A 20,437-nucleotide genomic window follows, 5' to 3' on the forward strand; every position below is an offset into this window, starting at 1 on the left:
ATATGCCAAATGCATAAGTTTGCAGGGTACTGATGAATGATGTCCTGACATAGAAGATTTAAATGTTTTAGTGACAGACTAATTGAGGACTTGAGAAAATGCCCCACCATGGAGGTGAAGTGGTCAAGACACTGTTGTGTTAACAACTCTTGATAACTCCTGTAGGTTAGGGGCCCCACAGTATTTATGCCACTTGCAGTTAGAATAATATTCTGCCTTTATTGAAGAGCACACCTTATAAGTTTGTATAGACATAAGCATAATGAAATAAATGATATAACTTTGCCAAGGGGGATGACAGCCTTTAAGTATTTTTTAGATACAGTAATAATCTCAAAACATATGATGTGATGAAAATTTCTTATCAGCAAGCCCTAAACTTTAAGATTGGGAAGGTCAGGATGTTGTTTGGAAAGTTGGATGCCACCAAACATGCTTTAAAGTCCCAGACGAGGAGATACAGTCATTTAAACCAGGGTTCAACAAAGTCTTTCTGTAAAGGAACGGATAGTAAATGCTTTTGGTTTTACACATTGTAGTGTGTGCTGACTATCAACTCCATGGTTGCAGTGTGAAAGCTGCCACAAGTGATTTGTGAATGAATAGGTATGGTCATGTTCCAATAAAACTTTATTTATAAGATTGGACAGTTTTTCACTTGGTCCTGGTCTGAAGGTTGCTTGTCCTTAGTTTACAATATTTCATATCTATCTAATGTGTGATGTAGAGATCCAGCTTTCTGTATTTTTCCAAATGGCTACCTGGTCTTTCTCTAGGTCATTTGTGGAACAGTACTGAACACCTGTTCAGTGGGGATTATTATTGACACGGATGTGAAATGGATTCTGCCTTGTAATCTGAAATAAATTTTCCCATAGAGGGCAGTTGTCTTCATGAACAAGTTGTGTTATTTAAACAAAAAGTGTTTCTTTTCCACATTTTTATTCATACTGAGATAAGATCCAACACTTGTGCTTTTGCTGTTTTTCTTAATGTGTTCCTAGAGAAGATCAGTTTGAAGTTTCCCTTACTTCTGAGAAAATAGAAAAAAAATGTAATTGCTATGCCTTATGGCCTTTGAAAGATGAGATTTTTAGATTTGTTTTCTAGTCTGTTCTTCCTTTTCCAAATAATCTAGTGCATTCAGTTAGTTAGAGAGGGTAACAATATGAGAGGCATAGAAATTAGAAATTAAGACGTTATTATTATTTGCTTTTTGAAACACATACATACCCAGACACACACAAACACACACAAACACACACACACACACACATGAATGTGGAGATATAGCAAGTCAGCCATGGGCTGTGCATGTGTGTGAACTATGGGCATCCAGCACACAGAGTGGACTGAATCAATGTTTCCCCTCTGTTCTCTGATCTTTCTTCTTGCTCTGCCATAATCCCCACACATAAGATGGGCATGGCCTCCCTAGATGTCAGTCAACCTGCTGACAGCAGACATCATGAGGGTAGATTCAACCCCCTAAAATCTGACCCCTTGCCTCATTTGAATGGCTTCCATCCAATAAAAGCATTCAGCACATGCTCTTTCTCTCTCTTTCTCTTTTCATGGACCCCTAAGGTCAGAGGAGCCATCACAGGACCCAAAGAAAAAAGGTATTTGTTTCTGTTTTGTGGTTATTTCGTGCAGCCCAGTTCACCTGGAGTGACCTGAGTGTTTAATCCTGAGACACGACATAATACATTGTGTGATGATTTGAAATTCTTGAGATAGACATATACATATATGTGCACATAAATGCATGGAGTATTTATGGAAAAATACATAAGAAATTATTAATGGAATTTCTTGTTCTGAGTAAAGAAGTAGAGGTTAAGAATATGAAATTATTTCCAGTTTTAAATAACATGCTTGCAATTCAATTAAATCCTTGGATTTGAAATGATTAAAAAAATACTAAAGAGCCTTTAAAAAAATTATAGCATTCAATTTTCTATTTTAACCTTTTTAAAGTATGTAGTTCAGTTGTGTTAAAAATGCTTACATTGTTAGGGTACAGATCTCTGGAACTTTTTTTATCTTGCAAAACTAAAACTCTGTATCATTGAACACTAATTCCATCCCTCTAACTTTTGGAAGCAAACTTTCTTCTTTGTGTCTATGATTTTGAATATTGTAAATACTTTCTACCAAGTGAAATCATATAGTGTATATCCTCTTATTACAGACTTATTTTGCTTAGCATATTGTCTTTAAGGTTTATCCATGTTACAGCATGTGATTGGATTTCCATTTTTATAAGGCTGCCTATATTCCACTATATGTACATACCACATTTTCTTCATCCACTAATGTGTTCATAGATATTTTTGTTGTTTCTACCTCTTGGCTACTGCAAATAATGCTTTGGTGAATATGGGTATACAAATATTTCTTTGAGATCTGGCTTTCAATGCTTTTGGGATACATATACCCAGAAGTAGGATTGCTGGATTAGATGGTAATTCTATATTAATTTTTTTTTTTAGAAATTTTCATGTTTTCTCTAGTGGCTACATTATTTTGCTTTTTTATCAACAGCTCATATGGATTTTAATTTCTGTGCACTGTTCCCATAAAATTGTTTTCATCCATTTCCTTTACCCACTGAAATATAGTAAGTAGTTCTTCCTTATCCATGGTTGCTCTCTCTGTGTTTTGTTACTATGGTCAACCATTTCTTAAAAACATTAACATTTATCTTTATTCTTGGAAGAGAGAGGTACCACAATCACATACATAACATTTATTATATCATTATAATTGTTCTATTATTAGTTGTTGGTAATCTCTTACTGGGTCTGATTTGTAAATTAAACTTTATCACAATTGTGCATGTATAGGAAAAACATAGTATATTTAGGATTTGACACTTATCTATAGTTTTGGGCCTCCTCTGGGGTGTCTGAACTTGGCCCCCTTTGAGATGGGGGGACTATTGTTCCCTTAGGATGTGTAGGAAGAGTAAGTCTGCTATGGACCCTGACTCATTGTTGCATTTTTTTGTTGGATTTCCCAGAAACACAAGGCTCTGGCTACAGTTTATCCAGGCCAAGTGTATTTGGAACAATAGTCCTGAGAGGTGAGGTGCTGTTGCCCATCAGATGAAGGGCAGGCCTGCTGCTGCTATGGGAGCTGTATATCCTGTGGCTCAGCATTCCTCTACTGTGGAGCACCCTGCTGTGTGTGTCAGCACACATGTTGCACTCTGAGTCATTACTTAGGGAGGTCCAGGGAACCCACATGATCTTCACTGAGCCTAGTCTCCTCTGTCCTGGGATGGTTTCAAAAATCCTGCCACTCTCTGGACAGTTTTCTGGATTGGCAGAATTACAGCTTTCTGCCTAAGCTTTCCTTTCTGCATCTAAAGCACTTTCAGTTATTTTCTTTTTTCTGGGTCTTCCATGTTGATCTCTTCCTTCAAAATATAACTTTGACATAAATTTTGTCATATATAACATGTATATGATAATGGCTAGAAGACATATTATTTCTACTCTTTTACAAAATTTATTAAATTAAAATTAAATTAAGTTTATACACTTAAAAAACTCATTGCATTTTGAAATCATTAGTTCAATGATGATTTAGTCTTAGATTCCTTCATATCAATACAATCTAAATAATTTATCTCTACAGTGAATATATTCCTAACACAAGCTCTTTGATAATACACGTAAAAATAAATACCACCGCAATGTAAAAAAAAATTGTTTTTTTTTTTTTTGGTTTAAGGGATTGAACTGTACAACTGTACAACTGAGTCACATCTCAGCACTATTTTGTGTTTTATTTAGAGACAGGGTCTCCCTGAGTTGCTTAGCACCTTGCTTTTGCTGAGGCTGGCTTTGAATTCGTGATCCTCCTGCTTTAGCCTCCTGATCTGCTGGGTTTACAGGTGTGTGCCACTGTGCCTGGCTACCTTTTTTTTAAGTTAAATTAGTATATTATCATTATAAATAATATTGGGGTTCATTTTGACATAATTATACAAGCATGAATATAATTTGCTCCAATTCAGGCCCCAGTACTTCTTTTTTCCTCCCTTCCTCACTCCTGTTTTCTTTTCTCTACTGGTTTTCTTTTACTTATTTATAGTTTTGTTAAAAATTGTCTTAACAGATATAAATAAAAATATATTTCTGCTTGAAAGATAAAAGGACAAGTCCTCTAGGGATGTGTCTAGATATGGTGTCTTTGTAAATACTTACAAGGACAGCTCCAGGACAGCAGCATGAAGCTCACCTTCTGTTGATATCCTAGGTATCCTCTGCTCCCTGCGTTATTGATGGTTGGCAAGTCTTCTTTCACTTTGTCCTTAAGAAAAGACACAGCTCTTCCCCAGCTAAGAAATGGGGGAGAGCACAGTTTTGAAAAAATATTAAAAGAGCAGGGCACTTTTCTAAAAGTAGCTGCAAACAAAGAAGGGCAGGCAGAAGAAATGCCAGAACTTGGCCTGAAAATATGTCTTCAACACTCTGAGCAATGCTCAAAATAAATCACATTTCCTGTGCATCAGGCAGATGTAAGTTTGTTGAGTTTGAGCTCCTGTCTTCTACTTTACATTTGTTTGTTCTTTTCAGAAATTTGAATTTTAAGAATTCTATACAATTCTATATTGCAAAGAAGTTTGGGAGCTATCAAAAAAATATTCTAAGAAGTGAATACAGGGGTTGGGGTTGTGGCTCAGCGGTAGAGTGCTTGCCTAGCACATGTGATGCCCTGGGTTCGATCCTCAGCACCACATAAAAATAAATAAACAAAAAATAAAGGTATTGTGTACAACTAAAAAATAAATATTTAAAGAAAGAAGTGAATACAGAATTTCTATGGTACTATTTTTAATCTGTACATCCCTAAGTAATGAATGAAAGGGTTAATTAACTAGATCTCCTTAAAGTAGATCGATAAGGGTATACAATCAATTAGCTTCCATCAATATACAGGCTTTATTGAAACACCTGCCTGTCAGAGCAATTTTAATCTTCATGTTTTCCATAGTGGCTGCATTATAGAAACATATTATAGAAATATATATAGAAATAATTCTCTCAGTTTCCTAGGGGTCCTGTACCAGAAACTGGATGGTGTGAAATGACAAAAAATTATTCTCTCATGGTTCTGGAGGTTAGATATCCAAAGGCAATGTGCAAGCAGGGATGTGTTCCTCTGAAGGTTCTAGGTGAACTTTAGTACTACCTCCTTCATTTTTTTATTATTGATTTTACAAATTATTATTTTTTTTACCCATCAACATAGATTTATAGCTATTTTATGGCTTTGGCTTTCAAATATTATAGAAAAATGAATTGTAGCTATAAACCAAAATTCCAGTAGTAACTGGTCTTAAATTTATCCATGTCCAATTTATCTATAGCCCGAGTGTTCCAAGGTAGTGGGGTGGGTTGCAGACAGACCAAAGAAAGTAACTGAATACAGTACGAGAGACATGTGCTTCACTAGAGAAAGCTTGTGAGAGATCAGTGACTGCTCCAAGAAGAGTTCAGTGCTGACAGGCTGACAGCACTTCTGCCCCTCACAGTACTTTGCTAGCTAATGGCTCTTCTCTCTCAGTGTTTTGTTCATTGGTGGCTGGCTGGAAAAGTGATATATATCCTTTCCACAAAGCTCTCTGTTATGTCTGTCCCCACTCAGAGAAGGGTTTTTTTTTTTTTTGTATGTTAGGCTGAAGAAGCAGTGATAGTGATGTCATCAGCATTAGCAGGCTTAGCCTGACTTGATCCTGAGGAGCAACTGTCCTGATGTATATTCAAGAAATTAGCTTTTTACAGATAGCACTGGTGTGCTGCAGTTTCCAGTGTGCAAAAGAGAAAGGCAGTGTCCTTTGAGATAGTATGCATCCAGACTTTCTAGTTCAGTCTTACTTTCATTATTCCCTTAACTTGGTGAGGTATTTTGGGAACAGAGAGGGGACATTCAGGGACATAATGTATCATTGAACCTCTTTGCTTTAGGGACAATGAACTATGTACTTACATTTACTGAAAAACTTTATACTCTTTTATGGCTTTGAGTTACTTTTAAGTATCCTTTCATTTCAACTTGAAGAACTCTGTTTAGCATTTTTTTGTAGGGCAGGTATAATGAAAGTGGACTCCTTTAGCCACTGTTTATGTGATAGAATGAAACTTGCAAGTTCAAGTTTATTCTGGCCAACTTAGTGACATCTGACTCAAAATAAATTCCAAAAGGACTGGGCAGGTTAGAATACTGGGTTAGAATACTGGCCTAGCATGAATGAGGACCTGTGTCCCATCCTCAGTACAGCAAAAAAGAAAAGAAAAACAACTTTTTCTAGTAAGTCCAAAACCTATGATTTCAGGAGCTTTATTTTGTTCTTTTGAGTAGACCAAGTTTTATTGTTTGTTTGTTTGTTGAAAATTGAGCATTAAAGAAAACACTCACCACACTAGTTCTGTTCATGAGAAGTCCTCACTAGCCAGCCTGCTTGAAGGCTTGTGCCTTCTGAGAACTCTTATGCAATAACTTCCCTACCTCTTTGTCTCTCTTGCCTTCTTTGCATGCTTGTGTGTCATCTCAGGACCTGCACGTGCCTTTTTTCCTAAATACTCCATATATACAGCTGCTTCCACCCTGTTTTAATTTCCCTGGGAGTCTATCCCAACTTTTTCTAGGGACTTTGAGCTATTCTATCATATTCCTCAGTCAGTGGTCTCCTGCCTTAGGCATCTGTAGTTTCTATAAGAATGGTTTTCATGAATTGTACCTATTACTTCCAATGGTTTCTCCTATTCTGAGCCACTTCTGCCTCTTTGAGCTCTTAAGTTTGGTGCTTCAGGAATCAGTTGCTCAGGCAGAGTTGCAAATCATTCTCTGCTGTCTCTGGGTTGTGTAAGTAACTGAGGATTGAGCTGCTATATTCCCTAAACTGCAAGGTAGGGCAGGGGCAAGTAAAAATGTGAAAAAAATTCTTACCATTTTAAATTCAGCTTCTTCTATAATTTCCATTGCTCTCCTATAAAGTTATTTTAGTGGTTCTAGTTGTTCAATGTTTCTGTGAGAGATAAGGGCCTGGAGTTTACTTGTCTACCATATCATTGCCATTATTTATTTTTAAAATCATAGTTTTAGTAGCAAATCTGTTGCAAAAAGTACACTGTGTATATTTTAGTAATCTATATTTTTTATTTGCCTTTTTCATATTTTTAAACTGGAAACAAAAATATAGATTCCAGTCATTGCTGAATGAAAAGCATCTTTGCTTTGTCCAACTATCATTTGCAAAGAAGGCTTTGGGGGCTTCATGTGGTTAATATCACTTTTACAGAGAACTAGTAGACTGGCTTAACTGAACATGCTTCCTCCAGACAGCTCTGCTCCCCATTGAGAGACAGCTTAGTTCCTCCAGATTCTGCTGCAGACAGAACATGTTGCCATTAAGACTTCAAGGGCACTGCTCAGTTACCCAACCCTGAAACCCTTCTCTTCCTCATCTGTTCTCATTTTCATGTTGTACACTTACATTTTCTGTCCGACTTTCCCTGAGGGGTTTATGGTTGTGAGCTTCACTCAGGGCTCAGTGAAGCCACTTCATGGACTAACTAAATAATCTATATCTTTTTTTTTTCTTTTCCTTTTATTATTTATTTATTTTTAAATTCCAGTATTGAGGGTGGAAGTCATTGAGGATCCAGCCCTAGTGCTAGGACTCTAGTGCTTCACCACTGAGCTACATCCCCAGCCCTTTTTATTTTAAGACAGTCTTGTTAAATTGCTCAGACTGATTGTAAACTTGTAATCCTTCTGCCACAGCTACATGATCATTTCTGCTGGGTAATGTTGTCAAACCCCAGTGTCATTAACAAGCCTCAGATCAAGGCTTCTGCAACTGTAGTTAGGATTGAGGGGCCCTGTTGGGGTGGCTTCTCAGGTCCTGGTCCACATGTCTTCCCAGCAGAGACCTGGAGTGGGGAAGGCAGGCTTTCCTGAGCAGGAGAGCCTGGCTCAGCACTCTGATAGGTTGGGGGAAGGACCAGGGGCTCAGGGACCTGGACAAGCTTTGCAGGGCCCAAGTGATGAGCCCATCCACAGAGAAGGCAGAAAGCAGGCTGGCCTGCATCCTCCCTCAGGAGGAAGAGTGGTTAACACCACTTTGATACAATTTTTGGCTGTTTAGGAAAGAAGGTAACACAAAAATGCAGTTGTGCTCCAGGAACTAACCCAACTTGGAACTGCAGAAGCTTCACAGAATTGAATTCCAAATGAAAGAGTCTCTGTTGCCACCCTTCTTTTTTTTTTTTAAGTTAAGAGAGTTTATTCTAATAACTATAATTATAGTGCTTGTCAAAATGAAAACTGAAAAACTTATACAAAACAGTTGATTACTAATCGTGTATTGAAAGCATTAAGAGGTTCCACGACACCAAATAAACCAGTTCTGAGGTTTCCCCAAGATAAATTTAACAGCTCCAGCTTCTTCAGTGTTTATCAAAATACAAAAGAAAAAAGTAGAGGTCATCTTTTTTGATGGCAAATCAGACCCTTACAGGCTGAGGGAGGAAGCTACTTCACAAATGGAGATGGGGGTGTTCCGGGACCTGTGGGTCTGGAGTGGACCAACACTCCCAACTTGCACGCACTCACTCTGGTGAGATCCAGACCTCCTACCAGTGGGCTGAGCAGGTGCAAGAGTGAGTGGGTGCTGAAACATGGGCTAATGCTCTGGCCACATGCCAACAAAGGAAGCGTTTGGGCCGTGTCCCCTGCAATGGCTCTCCCAGCCTGCCCCCAAGTAACTGTGCGAGCACAAGTACAAGCACAAAGCTATGGATTGCAAGTGACCCAAAGACAGGTGAGTCACGGGGTCTCTACTGGGACCATGCAGTGGATGGCGGTTAGTGTCATGGTCATGTGTTCCCACAGGGGAACAGCTGATCCGATGGACCAGCATTCAGGCTGTACACTAGGCATAGTCTCCCTTCTGTGTGTTCAAGTGTTCTCCTTATCTTGTATTTTTAACTATTTTAAAATGCACTGAGTTTGGGTTAAAAACCAACCACCAAATGGATCCCAACACCAATCTACAGCCTAGGAGCTCCTGGAGCCAAGGTGCCCACATGCCTAAATCCCTCCTAAGTACTGACAGTGAGTTGATTCTATTTTTACAATAAAAGGAGCTGAGTAATATTGCATAGGAGTACCAGAAACTGCCTCAGTGGAAACAGAAACTATTTACATTAAATAAAAACCTGGCTGCAGGCTGTGTCTGCACTTGTACAGCACAGTGCGATGCACACTGACCAACCCATGGAGACAGCTTCTGGCACTCAGGACCACAGAGTCGCACGTTTGCCACATGAAAGGAAAGCGAGGGCGGAGAGGAGAAAGTGAGGGGGTGGGGGATTCTGGTTTATTTCTGGTTCAGGAGCTGACTGGACAGCCAGTCCAGTCCTTCATAGAGCCCGAAACCACTGGTGGCACAGGTGGCCTGAATGTACCAGTTCCTGTGACGTAGGGAGTGCAGCCCCAGCTTGTCTGTGATTTCAGCATCATTCATGGTGTTTGGGAGGTCCTGCTTGTTGGCATACACCAGGAGGACAGTGTTCTGCAGCTCATCCTCAGCCAGCATTCTCATGAGCTCCTCGCGGGCCTCATTCACATGCTCTCTGTCATTGCTGTCCACCACAAAAATCAAGCCTTGGGTGTTCTGGAAGTAGTGACACCATAGTTGCCGGATCTTGTCTTGGGGCCACCCACGTCCCACACAGCTGATGTTCTTGTACTCAATGGTCTCCACATTAAAACCTATGGTGGGAATGGTGGTCACAATTTCACCCAGCTTCAATTTGTACAGAATCATCTTCTTCCCTGCAGCATCCAGGCCCACCATGTGGATGAACATTTCTTTTTTTGCTGAAAAGGCCCTTGAAGAGGTTTGCAAAGATATTCCCCATCCTTGTGGATGGTTGGAAGCGACACTGGCCAGAGACCTCAGCAGCAGCTGCTCCGAGCCAAGTATTGGTTTGGCTCCCACAAGATGGCGGCGCTGACCGCCACCCATTCTTGATTGTTCATTATCTCATCTTCTGATACTATATTTAAAAGCAATGTCCTATTCTCTTTTTATAAACCACCCCCTCACCCTGCCTTGCTCCCTGCAAGCCCTTCCTTCAGTCCCCACCACTGAAGGATCCCTTTATGAGGACCAATTCCTCCTTTATCCATACAGCCTGAAAGCTTCCCTTAGTTCTGCCTTGCTGTGGGATATGGACTCTCTTTCTTTTGGTATTAAAGAGTTGCCATAGTGTGGCACTAATCTACCTCCCTGGACACAACTTTCTCTTCTCTCACTTTCCTAAATGACAGCGAAAATCCATGTTTAATTCACAAAAGACTGAAAAGTGGTGATTAGATAAGCTTATGATTAATTGTGTAGCTCCTAAGAGTATTGTGGATCACTTATATCCTTTTTGAATGGTTCGCATTTAAGCTGCACTGATAGTGTCTACATCGTGGGACAATTATGCCCTGCAAAAGATGTTTCTGGAAGTGATGGACCATGTACATTATCATGGTTCCATAAGATTATAAGGGAGCTAAAAAATTCCTATCACCTAACAATGTAGTAGCTGGAGTACTGCAGTGCATTACTCACATGTCAGTGGTGTTGATGGTGTAAACAAAGCTACTGCTCTGACAGTATATAAAAATGTGGCACATACAAGTATATAGAGAGCATAATGCTTAATAATGATAATCACTGTGTTACTGGATTATAGAATTACTATACTATACTTTTTATTATTATTTTAGTGTGTGCTCCTTTTGCTTGTATTTTAAAAAGTTTACCGTATGACCTGTTAAGTTGGCAGCAGCCTCATACAGCTCTGCTTACCAGGTCTCTTGATTTTATCAAGTGGTCACATCAAACAGTTGTCTGATATCATCCATTTGTGTAAATGCACTCTGTGATTTCTGCACAATGATGGAATACTCTGTGACACATTTCTCAGAACATGTCCCCATTATGTACTGATGCAGGACTGTGTTATGATATACCATGGTATTGTAGTTAATCTAATTTAGTAAATTAAGACTTAAAAATTAATATACAAGTATATGTTGAGCAAAGGTAAACCTAACTCTCCTCATAGTAATAGAAAAGTGATATAGGAAGTCTGATTGTCTTTTTAATAAAACATACCAAAATTATGTAAATGAAATTACATTTGCTTGGGGAAAGAAGGTCTTTTAGTAAACTGTAATCACTAAAGGACATTAGGGAGGCATGGCACAGTTTTAGTTTCATATTCACATGACTGAATATCTTCAACACCTCTTTTAATATATGTTATTAAAATTATTTTGTATTTTAAAAGAAGGTAGCAGAAAAATTCCTTCTGCTTAAATTACTTGATGTGTCAGTTCCTCTTTAGTGCTTTTTTTTTTTTACACAGTAGGATTTTAGTAGCCATAAACTGTAGCTGATGATCATGAGCACCAAGGGAAAAATGTGGGAAGTAAAGGTGGCAGAGAGAACCTGAGCCATGGGAGCCAGTGCCCAGGAGACTGGCTTCCTGGTTGATACCTTACTTGATACCTGGGAATCAGAAAAATCTTCTAGAAAGACTATCTAAGAAAACATCTAGCCTTTCCAAACTGCATTTATTTGGAATTAAAATACTCATTTCCTGCCAATATTAGCTTTTTTTTTTTTTTTTTAGTCTCCACCTTATTTTTCTTGCACAGCCCAAGAGGTATTAAACCTTACTCCCATATTACTCAGCACAATTCCAAAACATACCCACCTTAGTTCCCTATAAATTAGGAAGGTGAACTGTTTTCTGTTAGCTGATAGTGAACTCAGCACTCTACTGAGGTTCCTAGGGGTCCACCAGCAGCATGTGGAGATTCAGGCCCTGGAGTACCCAGTGTCTGGTGCTTTTCAAACTCAAGTGCATTTATTACTGTTATAGGAGATAACATTTCTATTTCTGCTGTTGTTTCTTCTTTCACAATGTTCTTCCTTTGTCTCATTCCATGAGTACTCAACCGTGGTAGTCATGTGTGTTTTTATATAGTGGGTATAACACTATCCCATCTTCCCTGGTGGTGGGGGCAGGAGACGGGTGTCAGGGAAATCGTGGTCATCTCTATTTTACCCAGGAAGGAGATTAAGAGATTAATACACAGTTAAAGTCCCAACAGGTCAGGAACACTTAGATCTTCTGGCTAAATATATATATATATATATATATATATATATATATATATATATATATGTATTTCTCTATGTGCATATTTTTCTAAAATATATATAGATATATTTCCCCCCTACAAAAAACCCATGACTGTTTCCCTAAGTTTATACAGACTTCAAACATGGCAGAAAGCTTTGAGGAACTTAATAACTGAGCATCCATTGCTGCCTCCTCAGAATCAGGGCACTTCCCAGGGCAGGGAATTTGTAGGCAGCAGCACTGAGCAATCTCACCATCCTCAGTTCCCCTATTCTCCTGTCATGATCACAGGACCTTGTGGGTGCTCTCCTGGTGTCCAGGGTGCTCCAATGTGTCCACCTTAGAAACCAGGAATCTGAATAGAGACCCAAGGTACACAGGGCCTGAGGCAAGTTCAACAGCAAGAAAGGCAGAGCAACTGAAGACAGAGGATACTAGTTGGCCAAAGTGAACCTCTGAGCAGTGGACAGTGAGTGAAAAATGCCAACCTTGCACTGGAACATCTACCACTTTTATGCTGGGTTCAGAACACATCACACTCAAAATTATAAACTAGAAAGCTTCTTCAAGGCAAGAGAATAAAAAGAGATTTTTCTTCCATTGTTTCTATAATACTTGAAGTATTCAAAATACCAAATAATCATGAAAATAGGGAAATCAGTAAATAGAGCAAGTGGATCAAGGGAGGGAAGAGGAGATGAAAGAGGATATGCAGGGAAATGAAACTGATCAAATTATGCACATGTATGACTATGTGAACAATGAAACCTACCAGTCTATGTAATTCTAACATACCAATAAAAATTTAAAAATAAATAAATAAAAATAAAAGATAGCCGTCAAAGTTTTCCCTAATGTAACCTCTTAAAAGCCACTGTAGAAATGTTTAAGAAAAATAGCTCAGGAAAGAAATACAATAGAGGTTGCTCACATTTAGGAATTTATCTGACTCCTAACAAGCCTGACACGTGAAGTGTGAAGCAGCTTTTATGTTAGAAGCTATAATTATAAATTGTTAAAATAACCACTTGATCACACTTCAGTACATTTTTATGGGTTTAACTGAATGCTTGCTTAAGAATTTTCTCTGAAATGTACCCAGAAATGAGACAGTTGTGCAATAAAAGTGAAAAATAGTAAGACCATGACACAATCTTATAAAGTCTTGGTGTAGAAGCACTTACCCCAACACAGTCTTTCTGCATGGTTTATGTTCTGTCCATAGAAACAGCATGAGGCAAAATAGAACAGGGGTCACAGAAAGCCCTTTGTCATCCCATTTCCGCAGAGATGAGTCCTTTTTACTGATGTGTCATGTCAACTGGTCTCAGGTGAGAGTAAAGGATGCTTGAACATAAGCTCCTCTAGGAAAGCAGCCACACCTGCTTTGCTTGCCCAGGCTCTGCAGCCCAGTTAGCACCTGTCCAGGTTGATCATTATGTGAATACCTGTGGAAGGGCACATGGATGTGAGACCCTAACCTGTGAGATGCCCTGCCCATTTCAGCTAATGACTTCTAAAGATTGAATATCTTTTAAGACTCAGGTAAATCAAGATTTTAACATCATCATAGCCCCTCAGACACTATAGGGAAAAAGCGAAGGGACATTTGGAGACAGAGTGACCATTTTCCTGTGTATTACAAATCATACATTGTGATTTGCCCAGGAATTAGAAAGTGGATTTTGTTAATCTGTATAATCTTCCTTCCTTTTTTTCTTTCTTCTTTCTTCCTTTCTGTTTCTTAAAGTGACATAATAGCTTTTTTGAAATAAATTTTATTTCATTTTTATTGGCATGTGATAATTGTACATACTTGTGAGGTAGAGTGTGATATATTCACACATGTATATACAGTGTAAAGATCAAAACAAGGTAATTTCTGGGTGTGGTGGCAACACCCGCAATCCCAGTGGCTTGGGAGGCTGAGGCAGAAGGACAGCAAATTCAAAGCCAGCCTCAGCAATGTAGTGAGGCCCTAAGCAACTTAGCAAGACTTAGTGACATCCGGCCTCTTCTTTTGTAATTTTGTCTCAAAGTTAATTAATTAATTAATTAATTAAAAGGGTTGGGGATGTGGCTAAGTGCCCGTGGTTTAAATTCCCAGTACCAATACATACATACATACATACATACCAAGGTAATTAACATATCCATCATTTCCAACATTTATCATGTCTTTGTTGTAAACAATTCAAAAATTTCCTTTACTAGCTATCTTGAAGTCTATGATATTTTTTTACCATAGTCACTGAATCCTTCAATAGAACACCAGAGCTTATTTTTTCCATTTAAATTTAATTAAATTTGACTTTGTATCTGTTGAACAACCTTTCTCACATCCAACCCTACTCTTCCTGGCTCAGGTAATCCTTTTTCTCCCCTCAATTCCTAGGAGATCAACTTTTTAAGATTTCACCTATGAGTGAGATTATGCTTTATATGTCTCCTATGCCTGGTTTATTTGTCTTAAGGACCTCCAGACTCTTCTTTTATAATCCTTTGTTTATCTGTTTAAGCCTATAATCAACCAGGTGACAACTCAAATTTAAAATGCTAAGAAAAAAGCAGAATACAACAGTCACTAACATGGCATTATGTAAAAACGTGGATGTGTAACCGATGTGATTCTGCAATCTGTATTTGGGGTAAAAATGGGAGTTCACAACCCACTTGAGTCAAATGTATGAAACATGATATGTCAAAAGTTTTGTAATGTTTTGAACAACCAATAAAAAAATGCTAAGAAAAAAATCTTTATTTGATTACTAAAACTACAAGATTAGCTTTAGATACAGAATTAGAAAAATAGTAATTTCATCTTGACTTTTTTTTAATGTTTGGCTAAATATTTTTTTTAAAAATATTTTTTCGTTGTTGATGGACCTTTATTTGTTTATTTATTTACTTGTTTTTATGTGGTGCTGAGAATTGAACCCAGTGCCCCATGCATGCTATGCAAGCACACCACCACTGAGCCACAACCCCAGGACTGGCTAAATATTTTTCAATGAACACTTTCTTTGAATGCAGAGGTGGGACCACCACTCTGAAATGACTATTTTTTCTTAATAAATGCTAACAAACTTAGTGATTGTCAGTATGTTGCCCTTAAAAGCACAGTGTAGGATAAATCAAAGAATTAGTCCTACTATATATTGCCTACACTAGTCTACCAAAGCCTTACAGTTAGTAAAAATATCAGTGCATTCATTTATTTATATACTTTATAGTAAGCACAATAGGTCATTCTGAGGAGCAGTGAACTAGCCAAAGGAGCAACATGTTGAGAAAGACATAGAAGTTCCTTAGTTCTCTGGAGGTACAAGCATTCCAAGAACCTTCCTCTGCCCTGTGCTTGTTACTCAAAGTGTTGAAAAGCAGGGAAAGAATCCTCTTAGGACAGGGTAGTCATTTTAATGCAGCATCACCACAATCATGTTTCAGGTTGAAATAGACAAGGATCATGAGACAGAGAACAGTAACATCTAGGCCTACTCACAGGAAATCCAGTACTTTTTTTTGTCTGTTAAAAAAATGAGATGTGAAAAGTTTGTTTTAACTATGTTAATAACTACCAGTGCTTTGGAACCAAAAACTATCACTTTTTAATACATATATTTTATATGTTATTTTTTTTAACTCAGCATAAATCAGGAAAAGTTGGCCAACTGATAGCATTTAGGATCCTTTTTGATTGTCTCTTGTAGAATACTGTTCTTGGAGAAAAAAAGGAAAAAAAAGAAAGAAAGAAAGGGCCATCTGTGTAAGGTGAATGGAAGGGTGGTGATGCAGAGTTAGCTGTGTGTTTTTCTCACCAAGCTAGAGCTTGTATTAGGCTCTTTCAATTTTGAGTCTTTGCCTCTGAAAGTTGCATTTAATAGGTCTTGTGTCAGGAGTTTCCAAGACCACCTCCAGGTTCAGTGAGTCACCAGGAGACTCACATGAGTTTTACAACTATAGAGTACACAACCTGATCAGCCAGGGAAAGATGTGGAGAAAACTATATGCTAGCTCCCCAGATTTCTCTCCCAGTGAAGTTGCAATGGGACATGCTCAGATCCTCTAGCAGTGACCTGTGTGGACAAACACAAAATGTTGGAAATCAGGATATTATCCCAAGCCTGGGAGACCAGGGCTTTATGAAGGGACCAACCATGTAGCATCCTCTGTGTAGCAAATATCAAACTCCACGTCCCCAGAAACAAAGAAGCTGTTCATAAAAATATAAATTGTTATAATAGCTTAGGCAAAAGGATGCTGGGCAATGGCAGTGATCCCAGCTTAGTCATTCATGCATCTCATAGGGAACCAATAGATACTCTCTCTTCAGTGTCTTGAGTTGATACACTGTGTTTGGTGCATGAGGTGTATTAAATGCCTTTTAGAGTCACCATTTTTTCAGTGTACAGTGGATTCATTGGGGGCATATCCCCATTGAAAGTCAAGGAACATCTGTCCTGCACCAGCGCCATTGAGTGCCTTTCATTTGCCAGAACCAAACTAGTCATGGATAGATTTTAAATCTCCTGGGAAATAAGGCAAACATAATTGATGGTGATGAATTTATGTCATGCATGGCACCAACAGGACATTGTGCTTGGTGAGGTGCTGAGGATATGAGTATAATGGATTAGGGCTCTGAGAAGGGCCTTATTGATCAAAGGAAATCTCCAAATCCACCCCAGATTGATCCAGATGGTAGGTGAAATAAATTTCCTACCTTTTAGAGCATTTTAATTCTGTACTAAATGCAAAATCGCATTATTTACAGTGAATGGCATTTCACAATGAGAAAGTTTCCTAAATTTTGTCCAAATATCTATTTTATGTTTTAACTATATTCAATATATAGAGGAAGCTAATGAGAAAATGCTATTATCTGAATTGTTAAAATGTCCTCAAAACTGTATGAATCTATATAGTTCAATGATTTATTTAATTCCTTCAAGTTTCCCATAAGATGAGCATACTATTAAACACTTATTTAAGGCATTGTATTTTATAATGCTAAATACTACGTATTTTATTCTTTTGCATAATTTGTCAAATATGGGGACCTAATTAATTTTTTACAAAATAGATTTATGGCCATATGTTAAGCTACATGCACTTTGATTTGCAATGTTTCTAGCATTGTTTTCAATATGCATACATTATTTTAAATATATGGTCTTGAAGCCATTGAAAATTTTTTTTCTGGCTTTTCTCTATTTAAAACCTGTTTGCAAGCAAATATTATATTTCCAAATGTCTTATAAAATGTGTTCCTCCTGATTGGGAAGGGAGCAGTACTGAGAAACCTGAGCTATTCACTTTCTGCTGAGTAAGGGAAACCTGTCTTATTTCTTGGTTTAATATTTCCAACAGGAGGTAAAACTAAGCAGTAAAACCCTCCAACTTAATATTGTGTTTTAGAAATGCTTAATTTCAGCAATATTCTAAGGATGCAGTTCTTTAAACAATACAGATGATAAGAACAGGTAAATCCCAGAGGCATTTAGTACCCTGTTTTCTATATCCATATTGGCTCTGGACTTCTATTATTCCAGGGCCAGGGAATGTGGGTTTCTGTGTTTCAGTTGCTTGCTTGAAAGAAGTGTGGATGAACTTTTAAAAGTTGCATCCACTTTTAGTGTGGCTCTTACAATATATCACTGATGAAATTAACCTGAACAAGGAGAAAGAAACACTTTACTGTATGCACATCCATACACTTTAATCCACATCCCAATGCTGTCTTTGGGTTCCAGGCTAAAGCAGGAAACACAAGAACCTGACTTTCCAAGGGAGGCTGGAGTCTTTTAGTGCACTACACTGAGTTTGTTTCCTGGAAAGCCCTGAGAATATACAGGAAACCTGTATATTCTCAGGGCTTTCCAGGAAACAAACTCAGTGTAGTGCACTACAGACTCCAGCCTCCCTTGGAAGTCAGGTTCTTGTGTTTCCTGCCTTTAGCCTGGAACCCCAAAGACAGAATTGGGATGTGGATTAAAGTGTATGGATGTGCATACAGTAAGTGTCTTTCTCCCTGTCTCAATATCATAGTGATATATTGTAAGAGCCACACTAAAAGTGGATGCAACTTTTAATCTTCCACACTTCTGTTTGAGCAGATTTTTTTAACAGAAAACCTCCATAATGTTCTTTATGATACAGTTGACTTCAAAGGAGGACTTGAATGGAGATTTATTTACCTTTAGATTTTCAGAAGTTAGCCAATTACTGCTTCAGAGTCAGCAGTTAAAAAAGTCATGATGTTCAAGTCAACAACAGTAATGTACCGTGACTGATAGTGCTATTTCTGATGCTGATATGGCCTTCAGTGTGGGACACACTGTCACTGCTGGGTGCAGATGTCCTGTCTTCCCCATACCCTAGGATGACTTGGTTCTCCCTCTACTTTTCTCTGCTTCCCCGTGGAACCTTCTTTTGTACAATGCACTGCAACTTAATAATTTACTCTTAACTTGGAAATGTAGTTTGCATATTGTATTTTCCCTCTTTTCTCACCTGATGATAAAAGTAGTAAAATTTGCAGCCAAGGTGAGCATAAAGTACAGACTAAAAGCATTCAGTAAAATATAGGTGCAAGTCAATCATATAGTTGCCATTTGGGTATTTCTTAAATTAACACAAAAGGAAAAAATTATTAACAAAATATTTGTCTAGAAAACTGGGGACTAACCCATTGGTTTGCTGTTCATTCAGAGCATCCTTCCACACCCAAGCCCAAGCTATTATATATTGATCTAGGGTTAAAAACAGATCTGTATTTTTCCCCAAGTTTGATTCTCATTCCTACTATACTATTTATGTAGTCATTTCTTTATTCCCTCATTTATCATACAAAAATTTATTGGATGCTGACTGCTTGAGGGAACTGTATCTGGTAAAGAGTATGAGGGATGATTCTAAAATTCTTCATTTGCTTTATCAAAATTTTATGAGAAGTTATAAAATTATATAAAGCAAGCAAAGGACATGGATAGTGATATATGAGCTAGGGAGAGTATTAGTCAGCTTTCTATTTCTGTGAAAAAAGATCTGAAATAATCAACCTGAAAAGAAGAAAAGCTTATTTTGGTGCACAGGTTCAGAGGTTTCACTCCATGGTCACTTGACCCTATTGCTTTGGGACTGTGGAAGCACACTGCATAATGGCAGGAAATGTGTGGTGGTACAATGCTGCTTACCTCGTGGTGGCTGGAAAGCAAAGAGAGAAAGAACAGTCCTGAGGTTGCAATATCTTCTTCAAGCAAACATCCCAAATAGTCTAACTTCTTCTCACTAAACCATACCTCTCAAATGTTCTATGACTTCCTAACAGTGCCCAGCTGAGGACAAAGCCTCTTAACATGTAGGCCTTGGGACGACATTCCGGATGCAAACTATTGCCAATGTTCATGACAACACAAAGCATGAGAGCAGGAATTGAGGGGTTCTGCTAGTGTGGGGATAGAGAGTATGGAATTGTGGGACACAGTGAGTGTAGAACAGTATTCTATCCTTTTTGGGAACCTCACACACAATTAGTGGTTTCAGAACATAAGGCTTACCCAAAGTGCTCCATCCCAGGGTGAATCCCTGTGTTAGCTTGGCTGCATTCCCTCTTCCTGGTAATCTCTCATACATAACCCTCTTTTCATTTGATTTTATAAATCTGCCACTGCTTTACATATTTTCTGGAAGCATTTAATAGATGTTACTATCAAGATCTTTTCCTTCTTGCCATCATCATTTCCTTCCTTCCTTCCTTGTGTCTCTTGGATTTACCAAGATGTTTCCTGCTGAATTGTCTGATATTTAGAGTTTCTCTTGCTCCCATGAAAATAGCTCTTCCTTCTCCCATTAGTTTGGAAATGGATTCAGGGTTACTGGTTTCAAAGTAGAACATGATCTTTGATGGAGACTTTCCATTAGCTTGATGATCTTCAAGAGGAGATATCATTCTAGCACCTTGGGTTAAACATTGGTACCAGAAAGACTAAAGTTGTGAGCCTTATCCCTGGAAGGACTGCAGCTGTTATATATATATATATATATATATATATATATATATATATATATATATATATATATATATATATACATTCTTAAGTTCAGTATGCAGGAGCTGTTGGCCACAAGGAGCTCCTACTATAAAAAATGCAGGTATAATTATCAGCACTATTTGTAAAATAGTCACAGTGCATCCTTTAACAATATTG

General features: G+C 38.1%; 1 pseudogene; it reads right to left on the reverse strand.

Annotated features, from left to right (window-relative positions):
- Positions 1-9,397: 9,397 nt before the first annotated feature.
- On the reverse strand, positions 9,398-9,995 carry LOC101962570 (ADP-ribosylation factor 1 pseudogene; annotated as a pseudogene).
- Positions 9,996-20,437: the final 10,442 nt, after the last annotated feature.

The sequence above is a fragment of the Ictidomys tridecemlineatus genome, chromosome 6, assembly GCF_052094955.1.
Source record: "Ictidomys tridecemlineatus isolate mIctTri1 chromosome 6, mIctTri1.hap1, whole genome shotgun sequence".
In the NCBI taxonomy this organism is placed as follows: Eukaryota; Metazoa; Chordata; class Mammalia; order Rodentia; family Sciuridae; genus Ictidomys; species Ictidomys tridecemlineatus.